At 42.1% G+C, this 15,811-nt stretch overlaps 1 protein-coding gene across 2 annotated transcripts in view; it reads left to right on the top strand.

Annotated features, from left to right (window-relative positions):
- The first annotated feature begins 1,503 nt into the window (after nucleotides 1-1,503).
- IP6K1 (inositol hexakisphosphate kinase 1) overlaps nucleotides 1,504-15,811 on the top strand; it is a 57,443-nt gene continuing 43,135 nt past the window's right edge. Inside the window, exon 1 of one of the 2 annotated variants that reach the window (XM_025916078.2) lies at nucleotides 1,504-1,700. The gene's annotated coding sequence lies outside the window, so the exon portion shown is untranslated. Of the gene's footprint in view, nucleotides 1,701-9,609; nucleotides 9,895-15,811 lie in introns of those variants that run through there. The other variant, XM_086698211.1, reaches the window with a different exon arrangement.

Genomic DNA, 15,811 nt, shown 5'->3' on the forward strand with positions numbered 1-15,811 from the left:
TGAGACCCTTGTGGCATGGATGGCTATGAGGGATTGATGGTAGCCCCCTTCAGACGGGATATTCCTATTTCTTCCTGATCTCTTTCTTCTGGTGTCTTGGCCCTTATCCCTCCCTATGCTGAGCTGAGCTGTTGCACTTAGCCAGGTGGCCTGCAATAACGTGCAGGAGGGCAGGTTCTGTTGGATGCAGTGCTAGCTCATTCCCCTTGCCCAGCCTGAAATCAGGTTTCAGGTTATTGCCAGCTCTCCAAGAGGACCTGCTGTCTGGGTAGAGGCTACCTTTCCTGAGGTATCCCTAAGTTCTTTCAATCTTCTCCCCCGTGTCAAGTCTGTGGACCTGAACCCTCTCAGGGCAATGGAGGACCTCCTTTCCTGAGCCAGTTATGGTGTCCCAGTCAGGGAAAAAGCCAAGTGTCTTCTGTGGGAAAAGTATGCTTCATGGTGTTCCCCCAAAAGTGAGGGTGTTAGAGCTTGCCCAGGACAACCTGAGAGCAGGCTGTTGCTGGAAGTGTTACAGGCAGACTTTTCTGAGCACTTACCCTGCTCTAAGGGCTCATTTGTTATCTTTGTTTTACAGATGGGGCAACTAAGCCTCAAAAGTCACATAACTAGCTAGTTCTGGCACTTGATGTGGGTCCAGGCTGTGTGATTTCATTTGAGTTCCTAACCCTGAAACCAAGCCCAGGGTTAGGTGCTCTGAATGGGGGGCCAGGGATAACCATTTTCCTGGGACTCCTAGCCTCTGAGATAGATCATGACAGTCCAGGGCAAAAGCTGTGTCACAGGTACTCAAAGACAAGATGCTCTAGGGGAGGAAAAGACGAGTTTCTGTTGTGTGCCAGGGCTTGTGTTGGGCACCGAACTCAAGGCAAAAGGACAAACGTGGGCAACGGGCCAGGGACTGCTTGGAGGAGCACACAGGGCTGCACCTCGCCATTGATGAGGGGCAAAGGTGGAGAAACCACTGGGAATAGGGAATTATACTCTGATGCCAGTAGGAGGAGGTATGAGATCCGGTGCCTCCATTTCCAGAAGGGGCGTGACCTTGGCCAGGCCTCCCCCTCTGCGCCTCAGTTTCCTCACCAGTGAACCTGGACAACAACCCCTCCCTTCCAGGATGGGTGACAAAAAAAAAAAAAAAACATATAGCACACAGCAGGCACTCCCTAAGTGTGTGCGCGTGTATGAGAAGACGCCGTGGGCTCCCGCAAAAAGGCTACACACGCAAAAAGGCCAAGGGCGCTAGAGCCTCAGAAGCGCCAGCAAAAGCTCTGCCTCCAGCGACTCCAGGAACGAGGCGCATGCGCCAAGCGATGCCGTCACAGTCACGTCCTGGGGCGATCGGCAAGGGCCGTGAGAGGCAGGCTCTGATTGACAGGCCAGCCGACCCGTCAGCGAGAAGCACTCCCTTAGGCCTAGGACGAAGATGCTGTTGACTGGGGATAGCCTCAGACGGGGGCGGGTTCTTTGCCGTCCTGGTTACTATGACGCCCGGCCCCCGCCCCCTCGGCTGGCCGCCATCTTGTTGTTGATCCGTACCCAGTGGGCAGCGCCGGGAGCTGGACCGAGCGGCCGGTGTGGGGCCGCTACTGCGGGGCTCATCCACCTGCGCTGCCTGCCAGGGGCGGGCCGAAACCTGGAGGCCCGGGGGGCCCAGCTCCCGTGGGGAGCCGTGGGCGCCCACTGCCCGGGCTGGGCCGGTGAGTGACAGGAGCCGGGCCGAAAAACCGGCCTGACGCCGGCGGGGCTGGCGGCGGCGGGCGCGGGGTTGGAGCCGGCACGCGCGGGGCTGAGGCATCCGCCAAGCATCGCTCGAACAGTGCTCGAGCGCCCTGACCCGCCTCCCGTGGCGCCTCCCGGATACCGGCGCTGAGGCGGGTGGACAGCCTCGGGGTTGAGGTCTGAGCCCCGCGCCCGAAGGCCGGCCGGCGGGGTAGTGGGAAATTAGCTCCGCTGACCGGTACCGCTGAAACGTGTCCATTGCCAGCCTCATGCTCTCTGGGGTATTCTGTTGCTGCCAAGTGAGAAATACACTTATCTCTTTCTTAGATGTGGTTCCTGCAAGTGTTTTTCAGACTGCTTGGAAACTTAGACTAGACGAACCAGGCTAAAGCCCCCGCGAACCCAGGCAGGCCAGTGTCACGGCCCTGTGATTCTGGCAGGGCTAAGGCCCTCTGCCAGGCTCCTGCCTCCTGTGCTCCTTGGAGCTCACTGTTTGCTTCTTCCTGAAGAGCCTGCTTAAATGTTCACGATGCCCGAGTTTTATTTTGGAACATAATTTCTTTGGTTTGTGACCATTTTTTGGTCTTGTGGTAAAGTCTTCTTTTTGCTCTAGAAGAAAGTGAGTATTATGGTGATGACTTGGTTGATTTTATCTCCTGAAGAGATATTCTGCCAGTGTAATCAGGAGACAAAGGAAAAGTAGTACTGTGTTAGAATCAGAAAAAGAAATGAAACTTAATTTTTGTCGTTGTGATGGTATGGAACTGCCAAATTAACTTTTAAGAGGCTAAGTGTATCTTGCCCAATGAAAACAGACTGTCAGGCCTCCTTCCTGTGAGGGTGGAAGGGTTAGAGACCTTGGGCAAGGTGTTAGATCTAGGAAGAGTTCTGAATGCTCCAAAACACATTGCTCTTTCCATGTGGTCCCTTGACTCCTCTGCAAAGGCTCTTTGTATGTGGTCATAGAAAAAGCCTGCATGAGTGAACTAAGAAGTGAGGCAACAATACTTTGTGCATTTGTGTCAGGATCTTGTCGTCTTAGAATGTTTAATTTTGAAATAAACTAGCTCCTTTTTAAAAAAATTTTAATTTATTTTTTTTTAATTTGTGAAAGAGACTAGCTCCTTAATCAGGAGATCCTTTTTGAGAAGATGCTGAAACCAGAAGAGGCCTGTTGCTGTGGCCTTACTTGTGAGAACACAAAGACTCTTCCTTGTATTTATGTAATTCACCTGTAAATGTCAGCACTTTTAACTATCATGAGCAATAGACACACTTTGTGACGCTCTGGAGATCCTACACTGAAGTCAGAAACTGCTGCAGGCTTGGGATGAGATCTGATGTCCTAACGTGGCATTCAAGCAGTCAAGGTGCTGCTGCCCAGTGGGCCCCAGCCCACCTCTCCAGGGCTTATCCTAATCCCCATTAACCAAATGATTTGCTAGACATTCCATACATGGAATTTCCTTACACAGTTCTCTTGCCAGCTGAGTACAGTGACTTTTGCTCCTCTTTGGAATATCCTTTTTCTTCATCTCCACTTCTCTTTTCTCCAGGGTCCAGCTCAGCGAAACACTTCCCAGATGTTCCAGTCCCAGAGGGTACTCTGACCTGCAGCAGCATTATTGCCCTTATTCAAAAAACAAAATAGTATTTGCTCTTTTAAGAATATTTTGTTTGTTTCCTCTAAGACCTAACCCATTTCCTACAGAGACTGTGTTTTTGTGTCTTCTTGTACCTGCATGTAGTAGATGAGAACTAAATGTTTATGAGAGTGTGTTAAATTTGTCTGAGTTCGTAACACCCTCTGTATTTAAACGGAAATGGAGGGAATAGGCATGTAGAAATGAGAATTTGGTGGCCATGGATCTCTACCTCCTGTCCTGCCTGAAGTGCTTGTACCTCAGTGCTGTAGAACAGAGGCAGAACTTGCTCAAAGTGCAAAACTGAAGCCTGAAAACAAAGTAATTCTGCATCTCAGAAGAGGCTGTGTGGCCCATCCCCTCCCTGGCTAAGATGCCATATTGATTCTTGGAGAAAACATGTATAGGGTGAGCATAGGGCTGGGTGCTGAGATTCTTAGACCCCCTTCTTGGGTGGGTCTTGGTCTCACAGCCACCTTGGACTACTGTAAATGTGTCTATTATTTGCTGCTTGCCTTGGTCCCAGTGCTGCCCTGAGGCTATAAGGAGCAGTGAGGAGAGAGCTGGGGAAAGGCTGCACAGTGCTCTCCATCTCTGACTTCAGACAATGGAGCAGTCAGAGATTTTGTTTGTGCTACTGGATGTGTGCTTTTGCCTTGGTTTTAAATCAGATTTTATTTTCTCCCTCTATTACAGCAGAATGTGAGCAATGGATTCTGAGTGGGACAGCCTAAGACATGTTGGTTCTCTTATGAAAAGTGATAGATCAAGGCTGTCATATTTGCTGCTATGGTTTGAAGTTGCATTTATGTAGGAGGCATTACAAATGAGTTTTGATGGGAAAACCTGTTCGAGGGCTGGATCCCTGTTAGGGACATTGTTTTGTTGCTTACAAAATTTGCTAATCTCTTCTGTAAAAGTTTCATTTGTGCGTAGAGGTTTAGATCATTTATTCCTTTCCCTTCATTTTACAGAAGATGGGCAGTCTAGGTGAGTAGGTTAGGACTGGACTCTTTTCAAGTCTAAAATTTGATGTCCACGAATCAGCTTGAAGTCCATAAAAATCTGGGTGTGTTAGGATTAAATGAACACTTATAAATGACTTATTCTGTAATTGAAAAGTCAGGTAATGACGAGTGGTGGTGAAGATGTGGAGAAATCAGAGCCTTCATACACAGAGAATGGTATGAATGTAAAATAATGCAGCCAGGGACAAATCAGGTATTTTTTATGTTTGTGCCAGTAGATCTGTGCTTTTGCCTGGATTTGGAAAATAGTCTGGCAGTTCTTAAACTGCTTAAACATAGAGTTACCATACGACCAAGCAATCCCACTCCTAGTTATCTACCCAAGAGAAATGAGAACATAATGTCCACACAAAAACCTGTATGTGAATGTTTATAGCAGTGTTATTTATAGTAGCCAAAGAGGAAAACAACTCAACCATCTTCTCAGTTGATAATAAAAACGTGGTGTATACATACAATGGAATATTGTTTAGCAATAAAAAAGAATGCGGTGCTGTTACATGCTACAACATGGATGAACCTGGACATGTGAAATGAAGGAAGCCAGACACAAAAGATCACATATTAAATGATTCCATTTGTATGAAATATCCAGAATAGAGATCAGAAGTAGATTAGTGATTGCTTAAGGCTTGGAGGTAGATGAGAGCATAGGGGAATGATAGCTAAAGGTTATTGGGTTTCTTTTTGAGGTGACGAATATGTTTAAAAATTGTAGTGGTAGCTGCACATGCCTATGAATATACTAAAAACCATTGAATTGTACGCATTAAGTGGGTGAATTGTGTGGTGTGTGATTGTTAACTCAAAGCTGCTGTAAAAAACAACTTGTTGGCAGCAAATTGAGGGAAGCAGAATGTAAGGGACTAGGGTGAACTAGCAAGCGCAGGCTTATCTGAAGGGTCACTGTTGCTCAGTTCCAGCCAGTTGTGTACCACATCTTGTGATTTTTTTTTTTAAAGAAAACAAGAAATCTGAATTTTTATGTGAAATTTCATGATTATGTATTTATGAAAAAAATGTTTTATTTATTTTTGAAAGAGAGAGAGAGAGACAGAGTACGAGAGGGAAGGAGACACAGAATCCGAAGCAGGCTCCAGGCTCTGAGCTGTCAGCACACAGCCTGATGTGAGGCTCGAACTTATGAACCGTGATATCGTGATCTGAGCCAAAGTCAGATGCTTAACTGAGCCATCCAGGCATATCCGCCTGATTTTTTAATTTGGCAATGAATTAAGGAAATTTGAGCCACTTTGCTAGTGAAAAAAAATCCCTTTGCAGACCAGAAATGGCAAAAAATTTGAATTGCCTGTTGTGTACATTCCCAGCTAAAGTGGAGCAGGGTGACAGTCTGCCTTCTTGTTTCAGCTCTAACACTGTAAACAAGTATCCTTTTAGTGGTCTGCTTAGTACCATATTTTAAAAATATTTTTGTGCTTTTTGGGAATTGTGCTGCTTAAAATGGCTCTCAAGTGTATTGCTGAAGTGCTGTTAATCTTCCTAAGCACAAGAAAAGAATATGGAGAAAATCTGTGTATTAGATAAGTTTTATTCAGAAATGAATTATAGTACTGTTGACTGAGAGTTCAGTATTAATGAGTCAGTAATATCCAGTAGTTCCCCCTTATCCATAGGGTATACTTCCAGGATGCCGGGTGGATGCCTGAAACTGAAACTGAACCTTATATGTACTATGTTTTTTCCTATACATACATACCTAGAATAAAGTTTAATTTATAAATCAGGCACAGTCAGAGACTAACAACAACAATAATAAATTAGAACAGTTGTAACAATATACTGTAATAAAAGTTGTGTGGATGGAGTCTCTCACAATGTCTTGTATTGTACTCAGCCTTCTTGTGATGATGTGAGATGGTAAAATGCCTACATGATAAGATGAAGTGAGCTACATGATGTAGGCATCGTGACGTAGCTGTTAAGCTACCAGTGACCTTCTGAACATACTTTGCTTCTGGACCATTTGCTTCTGGACCTTGATTGACTCTGGGTAACTGAAACCATGGAAAGCAAAAGCATGGATAAGTGGGGGGACTACTGTATTTTAAAGTGTCTTTAAATAGATATGTACAGGTTATATATTTTATGTATGTAGCTCTGGAAGGTTATGAATTGATTGGTTGACAAACAAGTGACCAGAGGCTCACAGAAACCTAACCCCATTTTTCCCCTAGGATAGGGGCTTGATGTTTGCTAATTTGGTGTTAGCAGTGACTTTATAAAATGTAGCTACTGAGAGTAATGAGAAGTCTTATGTATCAGGCTACTTTTGTTCAATGTGATATTTTAGAGTTTCATCCATTTTGTTGTGTTACTTTTTATTCCTGAGTAGTATTCCTTTTTATGGCTATACCATTTGCTGATGGGCATTTGGGTTGTTTCTAATTTGGGGCTCTTATGAATAGAGAGAGATGCGATAGATGTTTTCATACAAGTCTGTGTGTATACATACCTTTATTTCTCTTCAGTAAGTATCTGAGAGTAGAATGGCTCTGACTTACAGACTATTTATTTATTTTTGAGAGAGGGAGAGACAGAGTGTGAGTGGGGGAAGGGCAGAGAGAGGAGACACAGAATCTTGAAACAGGCTCCAGACTCTGGAGCTGTCAGCACATCAGAGGAACACTGTTTCAGGAAATGTTAAGAGTCCTTTGGACTCTGGGCCCAGTTTTGTTATTCATCCCTCATAGCTTTCAGCTCCAAGCTTCATTTTCTGCTTTTGCGGGATTTCTATACCTTCCCATCATGAGACAAGAACTAATGGACGCTCCATTGAGGTGGGAAGTTGAAGTAACCAGGAACAGTTTATTGCAGGTACACACAAGCTTCTAGATAGAGAGGGTCTGTTCGCTTTAAAACTTACATCAGTGCTTATCATCCTTCTGGATTTCTTTAATTGATGCAGGCCAGGAGGCTTCTTGGTCATTCACAGGGTTCACAGAATTCATCTTTCATCTCTCTATGGAGCTTGGCCTTGGTGATTTTTGCGTTTGTAAGTGTTCAGGCCTACTTACCACGGTGGACACTGCCTCTTTATTTTTTATTTTATTTTTATTTTATTTTTTAATGTTTTTATTTATTTTTGAGACAGAGAGAGACAGAGCATGAGCAGGGGAGGGGCAGAGAGAGAGGGAGACACAGAATCTGAAGCAGGCTCCACGCTCTGAGCTGTCAGCACAGCCGATGCAGGGCTCGAACTCATGGACTGTGAGATCATGACCTGAGCTGAAGTCGGATGCTCAACGACTGAGCCACCCCGACAGGTGCCCCGACACTGCCTCTTTAGACTGTTAGTCAAGTGGGGTGTATTTTGCTACTTTAAATTTTAATTTTGATACTGTGAATTTTAATTCACATGGAACTTTTTAAAGTTTGAGTCTTCTTTGTCTATGATCTTCCATGTGTAGTGTTAGAAAACTGGTACCAACCCAGAGGTCTTAGTTAAGTGTTCTAGATTTTAATTTCTGGGAGCAGCAAGCAGTGATTTTTGTGAGGAGTATTCATCCTTTAGGTCCACCCCCCCACCACCCATTAAAATTCATTTCCGGGGCGCCTGGGTGGCTCAGTCGGTTGGGCGTCCGACTTCAGCTCAGGTCACGATCTCGCGGTTCGCGAGTTCGAGCCCCGCATCGGGCTCTGGGCTGATGGCTCAGAGCCTGGAGCCTGCTTACGATTCTGTGTCTCCCTCTCTCTCTGCCCCTTCCCCGTTCATGCTGTGTTTCTCTCTGTCTCAAAAATAAATAAACGTTAAAAAAAAAAAAAAGTCATTTCCACATTTTGCCTATTCATAGCATCTGCATTGTTTTACCATTGACTTCTTGGGCCAGTGGTCAGTGGCTAGTTTCTTGGTTATCAGAGTCCTCTTAAAAATTTTTTTTAGGGGCACCTGGGTGGCTCAGTCGGTTAAGAGGCCGACTTCAGCTCAGGTCATGATCTCGCGGTCCGTGAGTTCGAGCCCCGCGTCAGGCTCTGTGCTGACAGCTCAGAGCCTGGAGCCTGTTTCAGATTCTGTGTCTCCCTCTCTCTCTGCCCCTTCCCCGCTCATGCTTTGTCTCTCTCTCTGTCAAAAATAAATAAACATTAAAAAAAAATAAAAAAAATTTTTTTTTAATGTTTATTTTTGAGAGAGAGAGAGAGAAAATGAGAATGAGTGGGGGAGGGGCAGAGAGAGAGAGGGAGGGAGACACAAAATCTGAAAACAGGCTCCAGGCTCTGAGCTGTCAGCACAGAGCCCGACGCGGGGCTTTAACCTATGAACTGTGCCGAAGTTGGATACTTCACTGACTGAGCCACCAAGGCACCCCCTTAAAGTTAGATTTACAATGCAAGTAACTATTATAGGATGTAGATGTGTTTTTTTTCCTCTTATTTATTGATAAGGAAACATTTTCTTTTTTTAATAATGTTTTTGATCCCTTTGTTTTATTTTTTAAATTATTTTTTACTTTTTAATTTTATTTTTTTTTTAACTTACATCCAAATTAGTTAGCATATAGTGCAACAATGATTTCAGGAGTAGATGTCTTAATGCCCCTTACCCGTTTAGCCTATTCCCCCTTCCTACACCCCCTGTAGTAACCCTCTGTTTGTTTTCCATATTTATGAGCCTCTTATGCTTTGTCCCCCTCCCTGTTTTTATATTATTTTTGTTTCCCTTCCCTTATGTTTATCTGTTTTGTATCTTAAAGTCCTAATATGAGTGAAGTCATGTGATAGTTGTCTTTTCTCTGACTAATTTCACTTAGCATAATACCCTCCAGTTCTGTCCATGTGGTTGCAAATGGCAAGATTTCATTCTTTTTGATTGCTGAGTAATACTCCATTGTATATAAATACCACATCTTTTTTTTTTAATTTTTTTTAACGTTTATTTATTTTTGAGACAGAAACAGAGCATGAATGGGGGAGGGTCAGAGAGAGAGGGAGACACAGAATCTGAAATAGGCTCCAGGCTCTGACCGGTCAACACAGAGCCTGACGTGGGGCTCGAACTCACGGACCACGAGATCATGACCTGAGCCAAAGTCGGACGCTTAACCGACTGAGCCACCCAGGCGCCCCTATAAATACCACATCTTCTTTATCCATTCATCCATTGATGGACATTTGGGCTCTTTCCATACTTTGGCTATTGTTGATAGTGCTGCTATAAACATGGGGGTGCATGTGTCCCTTCGAAACAGCACACCTGTATCCCGTGGGTAAATACCTAGTAGTGCAATTGCTGGGTTGTAGGGTAGTTCTGTTTTTAATTTTTTGAGGAACCTCCATACTGTTTTCCAGAGTGGCTGCACCAGCTTGCATTCCCAGATAAGGAAACATTTTCAGATGCTGTTCTCAGAAAGGTTTCTCCTGACCATGGACATTGATGCCGGTTGTTAGCACCCAAAGTGTTTCTGGGAGAATTTGAAACCCTCCAAGATTATGTTCCCATTCTTGAAAATATTGTGAAGTTTTCCAGGATACCGTGCTTTCTTCAGGTGGGATAGCTATGGAATCTTAGACATTTTTTAGAGTGTGGAGACTTCGGGAATTACTGTATTCAATTTCTAGGTGGTGACTACAGTTGCAGAGAATAAGTGATTTTCTTAAGTGAACGTCTGATTCTGAAACTCGGTCTCTCTTCCTCACCCCCTGTGGCCTTGCTTCCCTGCCAGCATGACAAGGAACAGAAGGAATATTGTCTCACTAGTCTGAAAGTTTTGGGGTTCCCACATCATTTTGTAAAGGCAGTAAACTTTCTAAGCAAATGAACCTTCAGGTATACTGCTGACAGTGCTAATAAGTTCATGCAACAAGTGATGCCTACCTCAGCTCTCCTAGGAAGCAGTCAAGGGGAGTGAATGCTGGTATTTTTAAGTACTTTCTAGCTGTGGAACCTTACTTTGACAAGTCAGCTGACTGACTTCTCTGTTTACTACTATCCATGTAATACTGGTTAATCACACCTACTCCCCTTACCTCATGGAGTTGATCAGATAAAGGGAAAACTTGTCAAATGGTTAATGTATGACTTACTTTAATTTCTCAAAAACTATTTGGAAATAGTTTCCTTTGGCTCCCATAGTTTTGCCCGATCCAGTCCACTCTACACTGTGGGCTGTGCAAATCTGAGTCCTTGGCCTGTTTGAAGCTGTTCAGTGACCTCCCAGTAGGAAGTGGGTCAGGTCCCAGCTCCGGAATGTAGATGAGGAACTTCCTCACCTGGTTCTTAATGGTCTCTAACTGCATCTCTTGACCCTCTAGCGTCAGATGTTTCAGGTGACTCTCTTTCCTCCCTCTGGGCCATTGCCCGTGCTTTTATTCCCCCACCCCACCTCCCCATCTCGCTTCCTGTCAGACTCTAGTTATCTTTCAGATTTCAGTTTAGATGCGGTATGTTCTACAAACCCTTCCTGACCTGCACCTTCCATCTTTGTTAATGGCCACTCTTGGTGTTTCATTCCTCATTGTAACATTTACCATAGTCTTAAATTTGCTTATTTGTCTCTCCTTTCTACCTGTCCTGCATCCTCACTTTCAGTTTTCTGAGGACAAGAACTGTGTTTGTCTTAGTACAATATTTGTTCTATGGGGTCTCATTCATTGTAGCCACTCAACATATACTTAATTATATACTTTAAATTTTTTTTTGCAGATTTTACTTTAATGGTCCTGGATTGATTTGGAGACTTTATAGTTGCTATTTGGTCACAAACCTGATTTAGTGGAGAGTATTTTGAAACTTATTTATAAAGATTCTGCTCAACTGGAAGATGTGTGGGTCAGGGCCAAGTAGCACACTAGATACTTTAGGCAAGCACAAGATGTGCATAGGCCGTTTTATTTATTTATTTATTTATTTATTTATTTATTTATTTATTTAATAAATATTCTGCATGAAGATTAAAATGATTTCTTTAGCATAAAACAGAATGAATGCTTAGAAGTTTCTTCTGTGTTTGGGAAAATGTATTATAAAATATGTGATTGTGTTAGCTATTTTATGAGTCTCTCTAAAGAAAGTGCCTAACTTTGGCCTCAGGGAGCTGAATATTAAGCTTGAGTAACTCCCCAAAGCAGAGTATACCAGGCAGGGCTGCTTGGACCCTTAAGCATTTTAACTTGGCTGTTTACAGTGTTGTATTACTTTTGATCGGTAAATTGTGAATAAAGCAGAGCTGTGTGGATTTTATTTAGGTAATAAAATTTCTCACTTTTGGTCTATACTACTTAACCTTTTCAACTCCTTCAAACAACTGTCAGTGACCCTTTGGGAGACAAAAACCACACAGGAATTTGAACAGGTAAAGTTTAATATAAAGAATTGTTAACTGTAATTGAGGATTGGAGTAATGAGAATTTGGCTAGTAAAAAGTAGAGTGAACTCTAAGTCATATAGAAATAGCATATGTAGGAGCAGCCATTGCTCCTAGCATTGATACAGAGCACTCAAGGAAGATACCTTCTGAGGGCTGACATTCGTATCATGGAGATGGGGTGAGTCATACCTAACTGGATGGCAGAGAAAGTCATTATGGTGCCACATTGGTAGATCATGCTAGAAGTCTACCCTCTAAGATGTTGGAGAAAGCCACTTATGGAGAGGCGTTTTGCTGGAAGCACTCTCTCTACTTCAGTGAGGTGTCAGAGGAAGCTGCTGGCCACTGTGTGCTGCTGACCATGATACATTCTGGGAGTCAGGCAGCCACCAGTGGCTGGGCACTGAAAGGAGCTGACTGGGTGGCAGAGGCCTGGTGAGAGGAGCATATTTTTTTGCAGACTTTCCCTAGTGTCTTTCACTGACAAAACTTAACATCTGGCAAAGGAAAAATATTTAATGAGTCCAGCTCCGTTTTTGCAGAGCGGGTGGTGATGGTTGGGTTTGGAGCCAAGAGATAATACACTGATAACTGGTAAGCTGCTATTTGTCAGAGTTATATGAACAGGTTGTTAATAATTTAATAAGTATTTTCTTGACAGAATACTGTTGTTGCTACCATCTGTTTTTAAATTTGTGTTAATGTAGGAATTAAGTGCATAAGTGCTGTTCTGTTCTAGCCAGAGACAATTTCTGTTCTGAATTTTTTCATCATAGGTTAGTCATCCAGTTTTAAAATTTCATATAAATGGAATAATACTATATGGAATAATACTTGTGTAATAAATAATACTAAATGGAATAATACTCTCATGTAGGGCTTCTTTCACACAGTATAATGTTTTGAGAATTCCCTGCTATTTGTATCAGTAGTTCATTCCTTTTTATTGCATTGTGCAAACATTCCAGTTTGTCTGTTCTGTTGATGGACATCTGGGCAGTTTCCATTGTTTGACCTACGAGTAAAGCTTCTATGAACATTTTCGTACAAGTGTTTTTGGGGGATATACACATATATTCATTTCTCTTGGGGAATAGAGGAATAGAGGGGAATAGAATTGCTGGGTTACAGGTAGATGTGTGTCTAGTTTTAAAAGAAACTTTTGGGTTGTCTGGGTGGCTTGGTCAGTTAAGTGTCCGACTTCGGCCCAGGTCATGATCCCATGGTTGGGGTTCATTTTTCTTCCTATATGGATGTCTTCTTGTTCTAATACCAGCACCATTTGCTAAAAAGATGTGTATCTGTTATCTCTTGACTCCAAAACTTAGTAGTTTAAATATTTTATTTTATTTTTGGGAGGGCGCAGAGAGAGAGAGAGTGACAGGATCTGAAGTGGGCTCCGTGCTGACAGCAGAGAGCCTGATGTGGGGCTTGAGCTCATTAACTCATGAGATCATGACCTGAGCCCAAGTTGGACACTTAACTGAGCCACCAGGCGCCCCAAAACTTAAGCAATTTAAAATAGCAAACATTTATTGCCTCAGTTTATGAGGATGAAAAATTTGGAGTGGCTTAGCCAGGTGGCTCTGGCTCACAGTCTCTCATGAAGTTGCAGGTTAAGATGTCTTGTGGGACTGCAGTCATCTGAAGGTTTGCCTGGAACTGGAGGATCTGTTTCTAAGATGACTTAACTTGGCTTTTGGCAGGAGGCCACAGTTCTCTGACATGTGGGCTCTCTGAGTATCCTCATGGCATTCTATGATCCTCCTCCAGAATGAATGATCCAAGACAGAGTAAAGAAGAAGCTTCTTATGACCTAGTCACAGACTGTCACTTCTGCCATATTATATTCTGTTCCTTAGAATTGAGTCACTAAGTCCAGCCCATACTTAAGGGGTGGAGAGAAGAAGGCTCTACCTTTTGGAGGAAGAACTATCAAAAAATTTGACAGTTTAAAACTATCACAACTTTCACTTTCTATTTATTTGCTTTAGCACTTATGTAAAAAATGAATTGACTATAGGTATGGACCTATTTCTGGGATCTCTGTTCTGTCAATTGATCTATTTGTTTATATGCTAATACCCACTGATAAGTCTTGAAGTCAGTAGTATATAAGTCACCCAACTTTATTCTTCTTTATAAGATTGATTTGGGTATTTAGGGTTCTTTATATTTCCATACACATTTTAGAATTAGTTTTCCAATTTCTCTAAAAAAAGCCTGCCGATATTGTGGTTGGGATTCCATTGAATTTATTGGTTCATTTGAGGAGGATTGACATCCTAACCATATCAAGTCTTCTAATCCATACGCCTGGTGTAGAACTCCATTTATTGATGTCTTCTTTAATTTTTCTGGATTGTTTGGTGGTTTTCACTGCAGAGATTTCACGTATCTTATAAATTTATCCCAAGATGTTTGATGTTATTTTAATGCTATTGTAAATGAAACGTCTTTTTTTCGATTTTACTTACTAATTTAATTTTTTTAATGTTTATTTACTTTTTTGAGAGAGAGACAGATAGAGCATGAGCAGGGGAAGGGCAGAGAGAGAGGGAGACACCGAATCCGAAGCAGGCTGTAGGCTCCAGGTTCCAGGCTCTGAGCTGTCAGCACAGAGCCTGACGTGGGCTCAAACTCATGAACTGCAAGATCGTGGCCTGAGCCAAAGTTGGACATTTAACCTACTGAGCCACCTAGGCACCCCTATCTATCTATCTATCTATCTATCTATCTATCTATCTATTCATTTTATTTATTTATTTATTTATTTATTTATTTATTTATTTATTTATTTAAGTAATCTCTGCATCCAACATGGGGCTTGAACCCACAACCCTGAGATCAAGAGTTGCATACTTCACTGACTGAGCCAGCCAGGTGCCTCATAAATGAATTGTCTTTTAAAAAGTTATAGTAAAATGTAGAAAACAAAATTTTACTATTTTAACTTTTTAAGTGTGCAATACAGTAGTATTAAGTACATTCACCGTGTTGTGTTACCATATCACTATTTCAAGAACTTTTTCCATCATCTCAAATACAAGCTCTGTATCTATTGTACAGTGTCCTATTTTCCCCTCCCCTCAGTCCATTGTAACCTCTAATATACTTTCTATCTCTAATATACTTTCTACCTCTATGAGTTTGTCTGTTTTAGATATTTGATATAAATGGAATCATATAATTTTTGTTCTTTGATGCCTGGCTTATTTCATTTAATGTTTTCAAGGTTCATCTATGTTATAGCATGTATCAGAATTTCATTTCTTTTTATAACTAAATAATATTCCATTGTATGTATAGAACACATTTTATCTGTCCATTCATCTGTTAACGGACACAAGTTGTATCTACTTTTTGGTTATTGTGAATAATGCTGCTATGAACATTAGTGTATAAATAATTGGTTTGAGTCCTTGCTTTCAGTTCTTTTGGGTAGGAGTGGAATACCTAGGAGTGGAATTGCTGCACCACATGGAAATTCTGTGTTTAATTTTTTGGGGAACTACCATCCTGTCTTCCACAGTGACTGAAACATTTTACATGCCTACTAGCAGTGCGTAAGACCAGTTTCTCCACATCTTTGCTAACTTTTTTTTTTTTTAATAATAGCCATTCCAATGGGTGTGAGGTAGTATCTCATTGTGGCTTTCATGTGGATTTTTCTAATAACTAAGGATGTCGAGCATCTTTTCGTGCACATATTGGTATTTGCATATCTTCCCTGGAGAAATGTCTAACCAAGCAAGTCCTTTGACCACTTTTGAATTGGATTGTTTATTTTTTTGTCTTTAAGTTGTGGGAGTTCTCTATATTGGATATTAATCCCTTATCAGATGGTATGATTTGTAGGTATGTTCTCCCATTCTGTGAGTTGTCTTTTCATTCTCTTGACAGTGTCCTTTGATGTACAAAAGTATTTAATTTTGATGATACCCAGTTTACTTTTTCTTTTCTTGCCTGTGCTTTTGTTGTTATAGCTAAGAAATCATTGTCATATCTAAGGTCATGAAATACCCCCCTCATGTTTTCTTCTAAGAGTTTTATAATTTTAGCTTGTAAGTTTAGGTCTTTGATCCATTTTGAGTTA

Source organism: Puma concolor, chromosome A2, assembly GCF_028749965.1.
Source record: "Puma concolor isolate L17-30 chromosome A2, mPumCon1.1.hap2, whole genome shotgun sequence".
Lineage (NCBI taxonomy): Eukaryota > Metazoa > Chordata > Mammalia > Carnivora > Felidae > Puma > Puma concolor.